This window comes from Aegilops tauschii, chromosome 7 (genome assembly GCF_002575655.3).
Source record: "Aegilops tauschii subsp. strangulata cultivar AL8/78 chromosome 7, Aet v6.0, whole genome shotgun sequence".
Classification (NCBI taxonomy): Eukaryota; Viridiplantae; Streptophyta; class Magnoliopsida; order Poales; family Poaceae; genus Aegilops; species Aegilops tauschii.
Window position 1 is genome coordinate 455,694,695 of NC_053041.3, and position 13,483 is coordinate 455,708,177.

Sequence of the window (13,483 nt, forward strand, 5' to 3'; positions counted from 1 at the left end):
GGCCAAGGTTAGCTATTAGAGTACTACTACCTCCCTTCTAGTTTAAAGGGCTCGATTCAAAATTTTGACCTACTCTTAGCAAGATAGAGGCGGTGGAATAGTTTTTGTAGTTTTCACAAAAAAATGTGTTTACCAATGCATGCATGAACACTAGTTACTCTACCCCCCCCCCTCTTCTTTAATTCTTTGCCACATCAGCATGTTTGCTATTCCCGTGTGCATGATACCAGCTAAGATACAACCATTATGGTCAGCCTTAATCATCGCATGCGATAATTTAGTGCACCTTGAAATATGAACATGTGTGGGGCGTGTATGTTTTTAATGACTTGAGACTATACCTAGCCCGGCATGCAAGATGAGATTTATTATGCACCGTTCCCCATACCTGCAGGAAGCCCGTTCGTCTCCAAATCTTTTCCTCTCCACGTGTGGAAACAATATGCCTGCAAGACTCTCCTTCTCCCTCCGGCGGTCCCACCACTCCACCCCGTGTGGAAAAAATCTGCATGCATGACTCTCCTCCCCCCGCGCTCGTCCAATCCGTTGTGACCAGCAATATTTCCACCCCTTCCCTCCCCCGTAATTTACTCCAACAAATATGCCCACGTAGCTGTTACTTAACTGCAGGTGCATTGGTTCACTAACATATGGGCCCAACAGGGGTCTATCCCACATGTCAGTGACGCAACTGGACCTGCAGTTAAGTCAGTGCAGCTCAGTCCATATCTTACGTAGGTGTGCCATTGCTCGCTATAAATATTGCGCTTCCCACGACATCGCTATCTCCTCCCCCTCACGTTCATGTTCATCGCTATCTCCTCCCCCTCCCTCTCACGTCGACCACCATGGCATCGCCCCTCCCAAGCCCTAGGCGCCCCTCGCTGCACCGCGCGGACGGTCACGCGTCGCCGTTCCGTTCCTCGCCGCCACTAGTCGAGGAGGACGCGTCGGCGTTCCGCTCCTCGCCGCGACGCAACGCGTCGCCGTTCCGTTCCTCGCCGCCACTAGTCGAGGAGGACGCGTCGGTGTTACGCTCCTCGCCGCCACTAGTCGAGGAGGACGCGTCGGCGTTCCGCTCCTCGCCGCGACACATCGAGGTGGACGCGTCGGCATTCCCAATCTCGCTAGCACGCGCGTCGGAGGACACGTCGGCTCCCTGCTACGAGGAGAACGCCACGCGGCCCGCCGAGCCCCCCAGCCTTGAGGAGCTTTGGAAATAAATGGATGTCTACTTGTGGGAGGCTTTGCCTCCAGCAGAGCGCGCCAAAATAGAGGTGGAGAAGAAGGCCGAGGAAGAGAAGCGCACCGCGGAACAAGTTGCCTGGGAGGCCTATGTCGCGTCCGAGAGAGTCAGGCAATTGGCTCTTTGGCAGAAGGCTCGTGCGAGGGCCGTGAGGGTGGCGGAGGACGCCCGTGCCGAAGCCCTGAGTGCAGTCGGGCCCAAGCGCCTCATCTACGCTTGGTGGTACGTGGACCGGGTGCACGCTTCCAGCGAGGAGGAGTACCTGTTGGCGCCGGATCACCACACCGGTGAGATCGCGCTCGCCCGCCGGCAAGCCGGCAATCAGCACCTCGCGAGTTGCGAGGCTGAGGAAGAGGCGTTGTGTCGGCGCGCTGGGAAACGGCCGCGCACCAGGGCACTCTTGGCGCGCCGCAAGTGCTCCTGCGAGCGCCGTGGCTTTTAGGAGGAGTATAATTTTTGTTTCGTAAGGCGATCTCATTAGTTTTGGGACGCAAATGATAAATCCCGAACGTTCAGGAATTTTTAGCGTCCTTAATTAAGTATGTAAAAGGGAAAGTTTGGAAACCTTGTGTATTCGTACGCATTTTGTAAGTACGTGCATATAGCACAAACTTTACCATATACTATCGCACTACACGTCTCTCTCTATATATGCTTGTAGACTGTGCTACTCCCTCCGTCCAGGTCAATAAGTCATCTTTGGTTGTGCACCGTGACCAAGAAGGAGGGAAGACTTATACACCTAGACGGAGGGAGTACTACTATTACTTATGTACGTGCAAATGCACGTTTTAACACTACGACGCGGTTTTTGTAAAGTAGAAAAACAGCACTAGTCAAGCTTGTGAAACGATTCAATGCAAAACAAATGCAGAAATGCTCGTTTGATTGTTTACTTTTAGCTTCCTTCTCTGTGGTTATTTCTCTGTCGTACTTTGTACGGAGTATCTCACTGGTCGGAAAGGCATGCAAATTCCCAAACCGCTTCCTACACCCTGTATCGAATTTTTTGCCTAACAAGTTGTGCCGTGCAATTGGAATTCCAACTTGAGTACTACTACTAGTAGGAGTACCAGGGGCCAGTTCTTTTAGGCTTCTAGATTAGTAATCCCATTCTACTACCTCTGTCCTGGTTTATTGGTCCCCATTGTAATCTGTGTCAAATTTTGATCATAAATTTAACTAATGAAATGTTAGTGCATGTCACATGCACTAACATTTTATCAGTTAAATCTTTGTTCAAAATTTAGCACAAATTACAATGTTGAGGAATAAACCAGGACGGAGGTACTACTAGTAGTAGTTTAGAAGCCCAAATAAATGAGTGAGGCGCCTTAATGTTACTCTGCACTGTGACTAGTCTTATGGGAAAAGCTGGGGAAGCCGCCAAAAGAACTGGCCCTAGGAGTAGTAGCTAGGGATACTAGGAGTAGTAGCTAGGGATCGAGTGTGCGAGATGAACCGGAGAAAGTAAATGCAGAGAGATGAAATGCAAAAAAGACGGAGGGATGTGATGGTTGCTTGTCCGTTTATTTTACCAGGCCACTTATTACTGGGAGTGGTTGGGTTTTGTGATATGACGGCTTTACTGCCGCGCCACGAGCGGGGTGAGACTCCCGTGCAGTGCCGCCCTCTACACTAGTACGACTACATCGGTCATGGTTTATCCCCCATTGAATTTGACTGAAGATTTAACTGACAAAATGTTAGTGCATGTCAACAAAAACAATATCGTTGGATTCATATTTGAACATAGTTTTCAATGATACTCCTATAATTTTAGGTGACATGCATCATCATTTATCGTACTATATATAATGTTAGTACAATTTTTCGTCGTACTAATCTATAGTAAGGTGCCCGTGCGTTGCACGGAAGAGTGAAATGCATTGATCGGGGAGTTGTTTATTTTGACAAAGGATGTGGGGGTCATCTCATGTGTAACGGGTATCGATAGGTTTGTTCGGATATTATTTCATCACTAGAGCTCACAAACATCCATGTGAAACAGATAAAAAGTATCTTTTGCAAACAAAAGCGTTCAACTGTTCAACCTGCATCCAAAACTTGTGAAGAAATAACTCTTATTGTGCTTTGCATGAAATGATCTTCAAGAATTAGTTTTTAAGTATCCATTGTTGTACATGTTGGCTACAGATGACATGGCACTTTCTTATAGTCAACAGTTGGCTATACTATTTAAGTATTAACCATGCCCTTATACACCTAGACGGAGGGATTAAATCAGGATGACTTGGAAGTGGGCAGAGGATATGTAAGAAATGGTTCATCATAAGTCTTTCACCAGTACTGTAGTAAAAATTCATACATGGAAGATTCTAGACTAAGCCATAAATGGATACACTTTTATTCATGCGCGATACTCCAATAGAGCAAGATCATGCATGGAAGTCTCCACATGCTTAGACAGCGGATTACATTGAGCGAAGACTAATGATCAACATTTAACTTGATAATGCAGATGTCCAGGTGAACCTCCTTGGAGTCCCCGTGCACATCGTTGGGGTACAAATAACACCGTGCGCGTTCCATGTCCACATCGGCGGGAAAGTCCCAGCTCGGCAGAGTCCAAGTATGCTTGGCGTAGCCAGTGTCGCCGCCCACGTACCTCCGAGGGGTAGTAATAGTGAGCACGCACCCATACATCGGCCTCGTGTCAGTGTCAGCATCAGCGGCGTCGCCCCTGACGCACACTACACAGATGTGGCTGCGGCCTGCGCGGGCCTCGCCGGTGGCCACGATCAAGAGGAAGACGCTGCTGTCTTCCTCCGAGACTAGCAGGCGGCGCTGATCCTCCAGCGACTCCGGCATGGTGAACGGGTAGCACGTCTCATACTTGATGTTCTTCGCCAAGGGCCAGTAGTGATTGCCGTACGCCTACGTCAGGTGATGCACGATGTCCGCAGGCGAGCCCCAAAACGGCACCGGGCACTCATAGTAGTAGACGAAGGGCTCCTTGGAGGCATCGACCAGGCCGTCCATGAAACGGGAGTGGCTGTAGGGGACGTTCCGCCAGTTGAATATATGAGCAAGTTACTACGAGATTTACTACAAAATAAATCATGACGGCTATAACAGAGATTAAACTAATCATGCGGACTAGCATAGTAGATGAACAGATCGAATCTAGGACACAGACTAGAAACATGAATTCTACCACGATTTCGAACAGGAAGGACAGAAACACATACGGTGCAACGGGAGCAGCACCATTGGCGTTGAGGTTGTCGCCCATGTCGTTGAGGAAGAGATTGCCAAGGTCGGGGAAGAAGTCGTCCTCGGTGAAGTCGTCGCTGCTAGCAGTCGCAAGAGTGCGCTCCCCAAATTTCAACAGCGCCCACCGAATGGAGCGCAGGAGGGAGTGGCTGAAGGGGACGTTGCGGCTGCCGAATGGAGCGCAGGAGTAGCCCACGAAGCAGTAGATGGTGCTCCTCCCTAGTCTCTATTCTTATCTCTATCTCTACTACTCTTCTTTGTTTTTTATAATATACTAGTTGTAGTTGTCAAATCAAATAGTACTGCGCCGTCCACTGCACGCCCGGCTGAACACGCCTCCTCGCCTCCATCAAACCCCTCCGTTAAACCCGCATGCAAACCGAGAAACCTACTCCGGCCCGCGGGAGGAAATTTGCCGGTTGCCGTTGGAGAATAATAGAGTCACGTCCAATCCATTTGAGTTAATTGCATGTATGATTCTCTCTCTATAAAAAGTTAATTGCATCCTTGATCTTGTATTCTAAGTACTCTGTGGGTTCCACTGTCAGTACAGTGTACATGACTTGCAGGCTGGCTACAGATTCGTACAGAAAGTTAAAAAGAAACAAATCCGTGACTTGCAGGATTGGAGTTAGCACCGATGGCGGTTCGTAGTCGTTCCACGCTCGGGCATTGAAGTTTGTAACTATTTTAGATTAGAACATACTACTCCTCCGGTGCTAGTAGTAGAGCAGAGTCCTACTCCACTACTACTCTACTCAAGCAAGTTAGGGCATAGTAGCAGGTACTGTAGGGAGTACCAGTACTGTGATCACTCAAGCAAGTTGTCTGACTTCGATATGACCCTACGCTACTGGTATGTGTCTCGTAAGTCAAGCGGCATGCTGTAGTCATCATCACCTGTCCACTTACCGCAGCACATATTCGCTTCTCCATCTTTGTCCGCTCTTCCATCCCCGCTAAGGCGCCTCCCCCCCTTGTCCGAAACCCAAGCACTAACAATGGCAGAACCGAGCAGCGTCCGCCGAAAGAGTGGCTGGAATTCGCTCCCCACAGAGGTAATCAAGCTCATTGTTTCGCGTGTGGACAATCTCAGTACCATGCCGCTCGCCACGTGCTCGTCGGGGTTGTACCGTTTACTCAAAGCCCTCAGGCCGGAGCTTTTTAAGCCAGCTCCTTGCTTGCTGATGCCGCCTGATCTTCAGAAACGGCGTGTCACGCAGCATAACGATCGTAGGGTGGCGAGCATCAACCCCCATGACTGCGATCCGATCCCCGTCACCCTCAACTACATTAACGGTATGTACTGGGTCGGCATGAACACGTCCTGGATGGTGCTCGTCGACGGTCACGGCAGCTGGATGCTCGTGGAGGTCTACACCCGGCGATTGATCCCCCTTCCTTCCATTAACACTGCACTGCTTTGGCACCGTGGCCCAGAATACTCGGAATCTTACAGTAGCCAACATGATACCAAGTTTGATTTGCTCAAGGTTGTAATCTGCCAAGTGCCCACAAGATCTGCGAATTATAAAGACTTCAGGCTAATTGCGTTCTTCAACCGCGGTCTCGCCTATCTGACAGGTCACTGCGGCACGTCCATAGCAGGATCATACATCCTCCATGGTTCTCTGATGCCATTGAACACAAGGGCTTCATTTACGCTGTCGACTCCTTCTATGGCTGGACGTATTGCTGGCCTATGATACGTCTCCAATGTATCTATAATATTTGATTGTTCCATGCTATATTATATTCTGTTTTGGACATTAATGGGCTTTATTATACACTTTTATATTATTTTTGGGACTAACCTATTAACCGGAGGCCCAGCCCAGAATTGCTGTTTTTTGCCTATTTCAGAGTTTCGCAGAAAAAGAATATCAAACGGAGTCCAAACGGAATGAAACCTTCGGGAACGTGATTTTCGGAACGAACGTGATCCACAGGACTTGGACCCTACGTCAAGAAAGCTACCAGGAGGGCACGAGGTAGGGGAGCGCGCCTGCCCCCCCAGGGCGCGCCCTCCACCCTCATGGGCCCCATGTTGCTCCACCGACGTACTTCTTCCTCCTATATATACCTACGTACCCCCAAACTACCAGATACGGAGCCAAAAACCTAATTCCACCGCCGCAACCTTCTGTACCCGTGAGATCCCATCTTGGGGCCTTTTCCGGAGCTCCGCCGAAGGAGGCATTGATCACGAAGGGCTTCTACATCAACACCATAGCCTCTCCGATGATGTGTGAGTAGTTTACTTTAGACCTTCGGGTCCATAGTTATTAGCTAGATGGCTTCTTCTCTCTTTTTGGATCTCAATACAATGTTCTCCCCCTCTCTTGTGGAGATCTATTCGATGTAATCTTCTTTTGCGGTGTGTTTGTTGAGACCGATGAATTGTGGGTTTATGATCAAGTTTATCCATGAACAATATTTGAATCTTCTCTGAATTCTTTTATGTATGATTGGTTATCTTTGCAAGTCTCTTCGAATTATCAGTTTGGTTTGGCCTACTAGATTGATCTTTCTTGCAATGGGAGAAGTGCTTAGCTTTGGGTTCAATCTTGCGGTGTCCTTTCCCAATGACAGTAGGGGCAGCAAGGCACGTATTGTATTGTTGCCATCGAGGATAACAAGATGGGGTTTATATCATATTGCATGAGTTTATCCCTCTACATCATGTCATCTTGCTTAAAGCGTTACTCTGTTCTAATGAACTTAATACTCTAGATGCATGCTGGATAGCGGTCGATGTGTGGAGTAATAGTAGTAGATGCAGTCAGGAGTCGGTCTACTTGTCTCGGACGTGATGCCTATATACATGATCGTACCTAGATATTCTCATAACTATGCTCAATTCTGTCAATTGCTCAACAGTAATTTGTTCACCCACCGTAATACTTATGCTCTCGAGAGAAGCCACTAGTGAAACCTATGGCCCCCGGGTCTATTTTCCATCATATTTAATCTCCCAACAACAAGCTATTTCTAGCGCCGTTTTTATTTTACATTCTTTACTTTGCATCTTTATCATAAAAATACCAAAAACATTATCTTACCATATCTATCAGATCTCACTCTCGTAAGTGACCGTGAAGGGATTGACAACCCCTTTATTGCGTTGGTTGCGAGGATTTATTTGTTTGTGTAGGTGCGAGGGACTCGTGCGTGGTCTCCTACTGGATTGATACCTTGGTTCTCAAAAACTGAGGGAAATACTTACGCTACTTTGCTGCATCACCCTTTCCTCTTCAAGGGAAAACCAATGCAGTGCTCAAGAGGTAGCAGCCTACTCCAGTCATCGCTACAAACGGCTGTTACAGCAGTATGTTACTTTCCTATGATATCATGATGGCTTGCTTATATTACTGTCAACATTTACTAAAAAAATATTCATGCTCATAACATGTTGTTCTTAAGATTGACTACATCAAGAGCCCTTTTTTATTTGACTCCAACTTTTTTTTGAGGGTTATTTGACTCCAACTTGATATGATGTTGTAGGCCACCTGGTGTCCCTACCCTTCCTAATCCCAGAACCATTCAAAGAAAAGCGGCATGGCAGTTGCAGGTGGTTCCTGGCTTGATCAGACGACGGCGAACGATTGATGATCGTTCGCACGTACCAGACGTGTTGTTTCGCGGAATACAATCACAGTCACTGCAAGGTCTTTGAGCAGGATCCCAGCTTCTCTGGGCCTTCAGGAATTTTTGACTGGAGGTTGGTAAGTAGCCTTGGTACATGCTCTCTGTTTGTCGGACTGAATTATCCGATTAACCAGGGGATAACCGACGGCAAGGATCATGATGGCAGCGCGGTTTCGTTCATCAGGCAAAACTGTGTGTACACAGCGTACCATGCGTCTCTGCATGCACCATACCCTGATATATGCCGCCACGCTCTGCAGCCCAAAGTAGGAGAGAGGGTCACAAGTATCAGACTTCAACCTGCTGGCTGGAGTTTCCCCCATCAGGCACCCATCTGGTTCAAGCCGTCAGCCAATCTCCACAGCTTAATAAATAGTAATGTCTAACTGAGCCAGTTAGTTAGATGCGTACACTTGGTGTAGTAGGATCTTTATTTAGTTTTGATGCATACACTTGTTCTTTTTTGGTAGCCCTTTTGTAATGATGGCTGATGTTTGGTTTGGAAGAGAGAGCCGCGTCTTCACTCTTCTGCCCTGCTTACTGCTTCTGTTGCACCCCCAGCCCTGGTTGTTGCTGCTGCTGTTTTCAATGTACAATCAGTAGTATATTTCGTCTGTTGGTTGAATAAATGTGTTGTTAGAATGACAAACACAATGTTTTGGAAGTCGTTGCACGGATCGATCCTTTAGTGCCCCGTACCGTACGTAGCGCATACTATTTTTCGTACGGAACACATTTTCCACTTGTTGATAACATGCAGCCCATTGATGAAGGCCCAATAGAGAAGCCCATAATTAACTGGAAGGGAGGCTATCACATGAATCCGGCCCAGGTACATGCTCATGGTCCCCTAAACATAAATAAGTAAATAAATAAATAAAGCTAAATGCTCATGCACCAGTTTTTTAAATTCACGATTCAACAGGAGGGTATTATTTCCTATGATAGTGTCGTTACATTCAGTCGATATTATTCTTCGGCAAAGATAGCGATCAGTCTTCTTTCTCCCGACATTTTCTTCCTGCAACCAGCGGACCCATGCAAATCGTAGTCAACGTCGTAAATAGACCCGGTCCATTTTTACTTTTTAATAAGAATGTCCAACCCAGCCTAGCACATTGGCGACATCATTTAGACAAATCTAAGACAAGAATTTTGGGACGGAGGGAGTATTTCATTGGATTTAACATGACATAGTACTAATTTATTTTTAAATTTGTTTTAGTATGGCTACTAATTTTTGGATTAAGAATATTTTTCCCCAGCAAAAATTTGTGAATTTTCAAAATTTCCCACCTATTTAGTTAATTTTTTAACCCTAGTACTGACCAAAAAATGGGCAGGAATTCTAAAAATGGAAAACGGGCTACAATAAATTCCATATGAATTAGAAAATGAGTAAAAATTATAAAAATAATAGCAAATGGGTTGTACACGCCACAGATTTTGAGGCTGACTTGTTTACGCAAGGCTTTGTCAGTCAACACACGATTCTAGCAGCAGTGACTGTTGGATGTCCATCCAACGGCCGACGTGCTTCTTCAATCTCTGATCTTCCTGCTCCAGCCGCCTAAACTAGCGTCGGCGGGACTGCCTGCCCCCTCCTCTTGTGGCCCGCTATGATGCCGTGCAGGCTTCCCCGGCCCGCCCTACTCCCTCCGCTGGCCTGGCCGCACGCAATCAACTGCCTCCTTATTACGCGAAAAAAATGATTCCTCCCACTGACATCTGGGGTGCACCGGTTGGGAGGCTGACCTGTGGGCCTACTAAGTTGACGCGTACGCAGGGCTTGTCAGCTTAGTCAACAAACGATTCTAGCAGCAGTAACCGTTGGATTTGAATCGAACGGTCATGCTGCTTCTTCAATCGCTGCTCTTCTTACACCAGCCGCAGAAACCAGCGCCGGCTAGACCGCCTGCTCCTGCCTCCAGTGGCCGGCTGTGCTGCCGTTGAGACCTCATCGCCCCCTACTACTCCCACCGCTAGCCAGGCCCTGCGGCGACGGCAGCCTCACACCGCAGCTGAACTGGTGAACCCTCATACTCCTCTCCGCGTGGGCATCCACTGTCGCGTCTTCCCCGGCTCCGCGTCGTCCCCTTCCTAGGCCTCGCCGTCGTCCACCGCCTTGGTGCTCTCGGCGCGGCGTGGTCAATGTGGTCAAGAACCGACTTCCATCGGAAGAGTACTGTACGTGGAGAGGCTGACAGCTGGGTCCACGGCCACACCCCAGTTTTGTGTGATTTGCCAAGTAAGTCGCTTTGTCAGGCCTGTTGGGCTGCAAATCTTTCAAGACGAGGAGAGCTTTCATTCGGCTGGCCGAGAAAATGGCCTACCAGTAATGAGAAATGGGCTGTACATTTTTAAAACACATAAAACCGGCAATTAGTTTCAAATTTCTTTTTTTTCATTTTGAGATTTTAAATTACATTAATTTTTATGCGTGGACAATTTGTTGGATTTTATATTGATATACATTTACTTTTAAAATCAGTTTGAATGTGACTCGAAATTTCGGGATTAAAAACAGTTCAGACTGCACCGAAATATGCAAAATTTTGTATAATATTTTAACCGTGGCCACAATATGGGCTGTAATGCTAACAAAAAGAATATGGGCTCCAAAAAAAACCTTAAGAATTAGCAAATGGGCTGTAAATTATTAGAAATAATGGCAGATGGGATGTATGCTGTTTTCCACATATTTGAGGCTTTCCTAAAAAAAAGGTTGACGCACAAGCAGTGACTGTTGGATGTCCATCCAACGGCCGTCCTGCTTCTTCAATCTCTGCTATTCCTACTCCAGCCGCTCAAACAAGCGTCGGTGGGACTGCCTGCTCCCTCCTCCTCGCGGCCGGCTGTGCTGCTGCGCAGGCCTCACCGCCCCATCGTACTCCCATCGCTGGCCTAGCCATCCCTCTACTCACCCACACCTGCTGTTATTCTCCGGCGACGGCAGACGAACCAGTAAACCCTCGTACAGTCGTACTCCCCTCCACGTGGGAAACAACTGCCGAGTCTCCCTGCCTCCGTGTCGTTTCCTTCCTAGGCCTCGCCATCGTCCACTGCCCTGGTGCTCTCGGCGCGGCCTGGTCAACGTGGTCAACAACCGACATGCATCTGAAGTGGACTATACGTGGAGAGGCCGACAACTGGGTCCACGGCCGCACGCAAGGAAATGTCTCCTTATTACGCGCAAAATAATGATTCCTCCACCTGACATCAGGGACCCACCGAAAGGGCCTCTGTATTTCACGAAAAAAACGTTACCGTCGCTGACAGCTCGGACCCACCAGCTATATCTTCGCACGCAAGGAAGTGCCTCCTTATTACGCACAAAAAAATGAATACTCCCCCTGTTAGCTGGGACCTAGTATAGTGGCAGGCTGACTTGTGGGCCTACTAAGTTGACGGGGATGGAGGGCTTTGTCAACTTAGTCAATATGCACGATTCTAGCTCCAGTGACCGTACGATGTCCATCCAACGGCCGTAGTGCTTCTTCAACCTCTGGTCTTCTTGCTCCAGCCGCCCAAACCAGCGCCGGTCGTGCCTCGTGCTCCTGCCTCCCGTGGCCGACTGCGATGCGGCAGAGGCCTCACCGCCCCCTACTACTCCCACCGCTGGCCAGGCCATCCCTCTACTCACCACACCCCCTATTATTCTGCGGCAACGGCAGCCTCATACCGCAGCGAACCAGTGAACCCTCGTACTCCTCTACGCGTGGGCATCCACTGCCGCGTCTTCCCCGGCTCCGTGTCGTCCCCTTCCTAGGCCTCGCCGTCGTCCACCGCCCTGGTGCTCTCGGCGCGACATGGTCAACGTGGTCAAGGAACGGCTTCCATCGGACGTGGACTGTGCGTAGAGGCTGACAGCTGGGTCCACGGCCGCAGCAAGGAAGTGCCTCCTTATTACGCGCAAAATAATTATTCCTCCACCTGACAGCGGGGACCCACCGGACGGGCCACCGTATTTCACGAAAAAAATGTTTCCCCCTGACAGCCGGGACCCACCAGCTACATCTTCGCATGCAAGGAAGTGCCTGACAGTCGGGACCCACCTGGTCGAAGCGTACGTAGCGTTGTCATTCTGGTCGCAAACGTGTACGTACATACTAGTCGATGTAGATGCGTGCACGTGTCGTAGTAGAAGCGCGCACGTAGCATGTACACGTACGTACAACGGCCAGGGTGCAAGAAAGTAAATACGGCCACGTACGTACATACGGGCGGGGTCTCGAATGCCTACTCGCGCGTACATACGGCCAGGGCTCGTGTACATGGCTGGGTCGAAACGAAGAAACAGTCTCGTCGTCGTGTTCATGGGGAGGCAACGGAATGCGTCACATTCATCGGGAGGAAACGGAACCCGTGGGAGCCAACCGGCTTGGACGGAACAGCCGATGGAAACGAGGCCTGGCGTACCGCAGAACGGAGGAAACGGCCTTGTGTTTGACCGGCCACGTTCGAAACGGGATCCTGTTCATCGGGAGGGGTCTGGTGTACCGCAAAACGGAGGAAACGGACCTCCTACGGTCGAAACGGGGGTCCTGTTGATTGGGAGGGGTGTGGCGTACCGCAAAACGAAGGAAACGGACTTGTGTTGGAGCGCGACGGTCGAAACGGGGGTCCTGTTCATCGGGAGGGGTGTGGCGTACCGCAAAACGGGACTCCACGGGATACTGTTCATCTCCACCGTCGACCCCCTCCAGCCTCCACAGGCTACTCTTCATCCACCGTCGACCTCCTCCAGCCTCCACCTGCGACTGTTCATCCACGGGCTCCTGTTCATCCAGCCTCCACCGCGCGCTACTCCACCGGCTACTATTCAACCAACCCTCTCCACGGGCTCCTGTTCAACCACCCCTCCACGGGCTACTGTTCATCCAGCCCTCCACCGTCTACTGTTCATCCTGCCCTCCACGGGGTGGTCCTGTTCATCCTGCCCTCCACGGGGTCCTGTTCATCCAGCCCCAACCGGCTCGAACGATCGGGGTCCTATTCATCCACCCCCACCGGGAACTCTTCATCCAAAACCCCCAGCAACGCTCACTGTTCATCCAGAGGCAACGCCACGGAGTCCTGTTCATCCACCCCCACCAAGAACTGTTCATCCAAACCCCCCAGCAACGCTCACTATTCATCCAGAGGCAGCATCGATCGGCTTCAGTTAGCAGCAGTAGCGAAGGAATCGCTCGATCGCGTTCAGTTAACAGCCATCGATCGATCGCTCGGGTTCAGTAACGCGTAGCCTGCAGTGCAATCACTCGGGTTCAGTTAGAGCCCAACGCCTCGCTCGGGTTCAGTTAGAGCCCAACGCCTCGTACCCACGCGCGTGCGTGTACGAGAGAAACG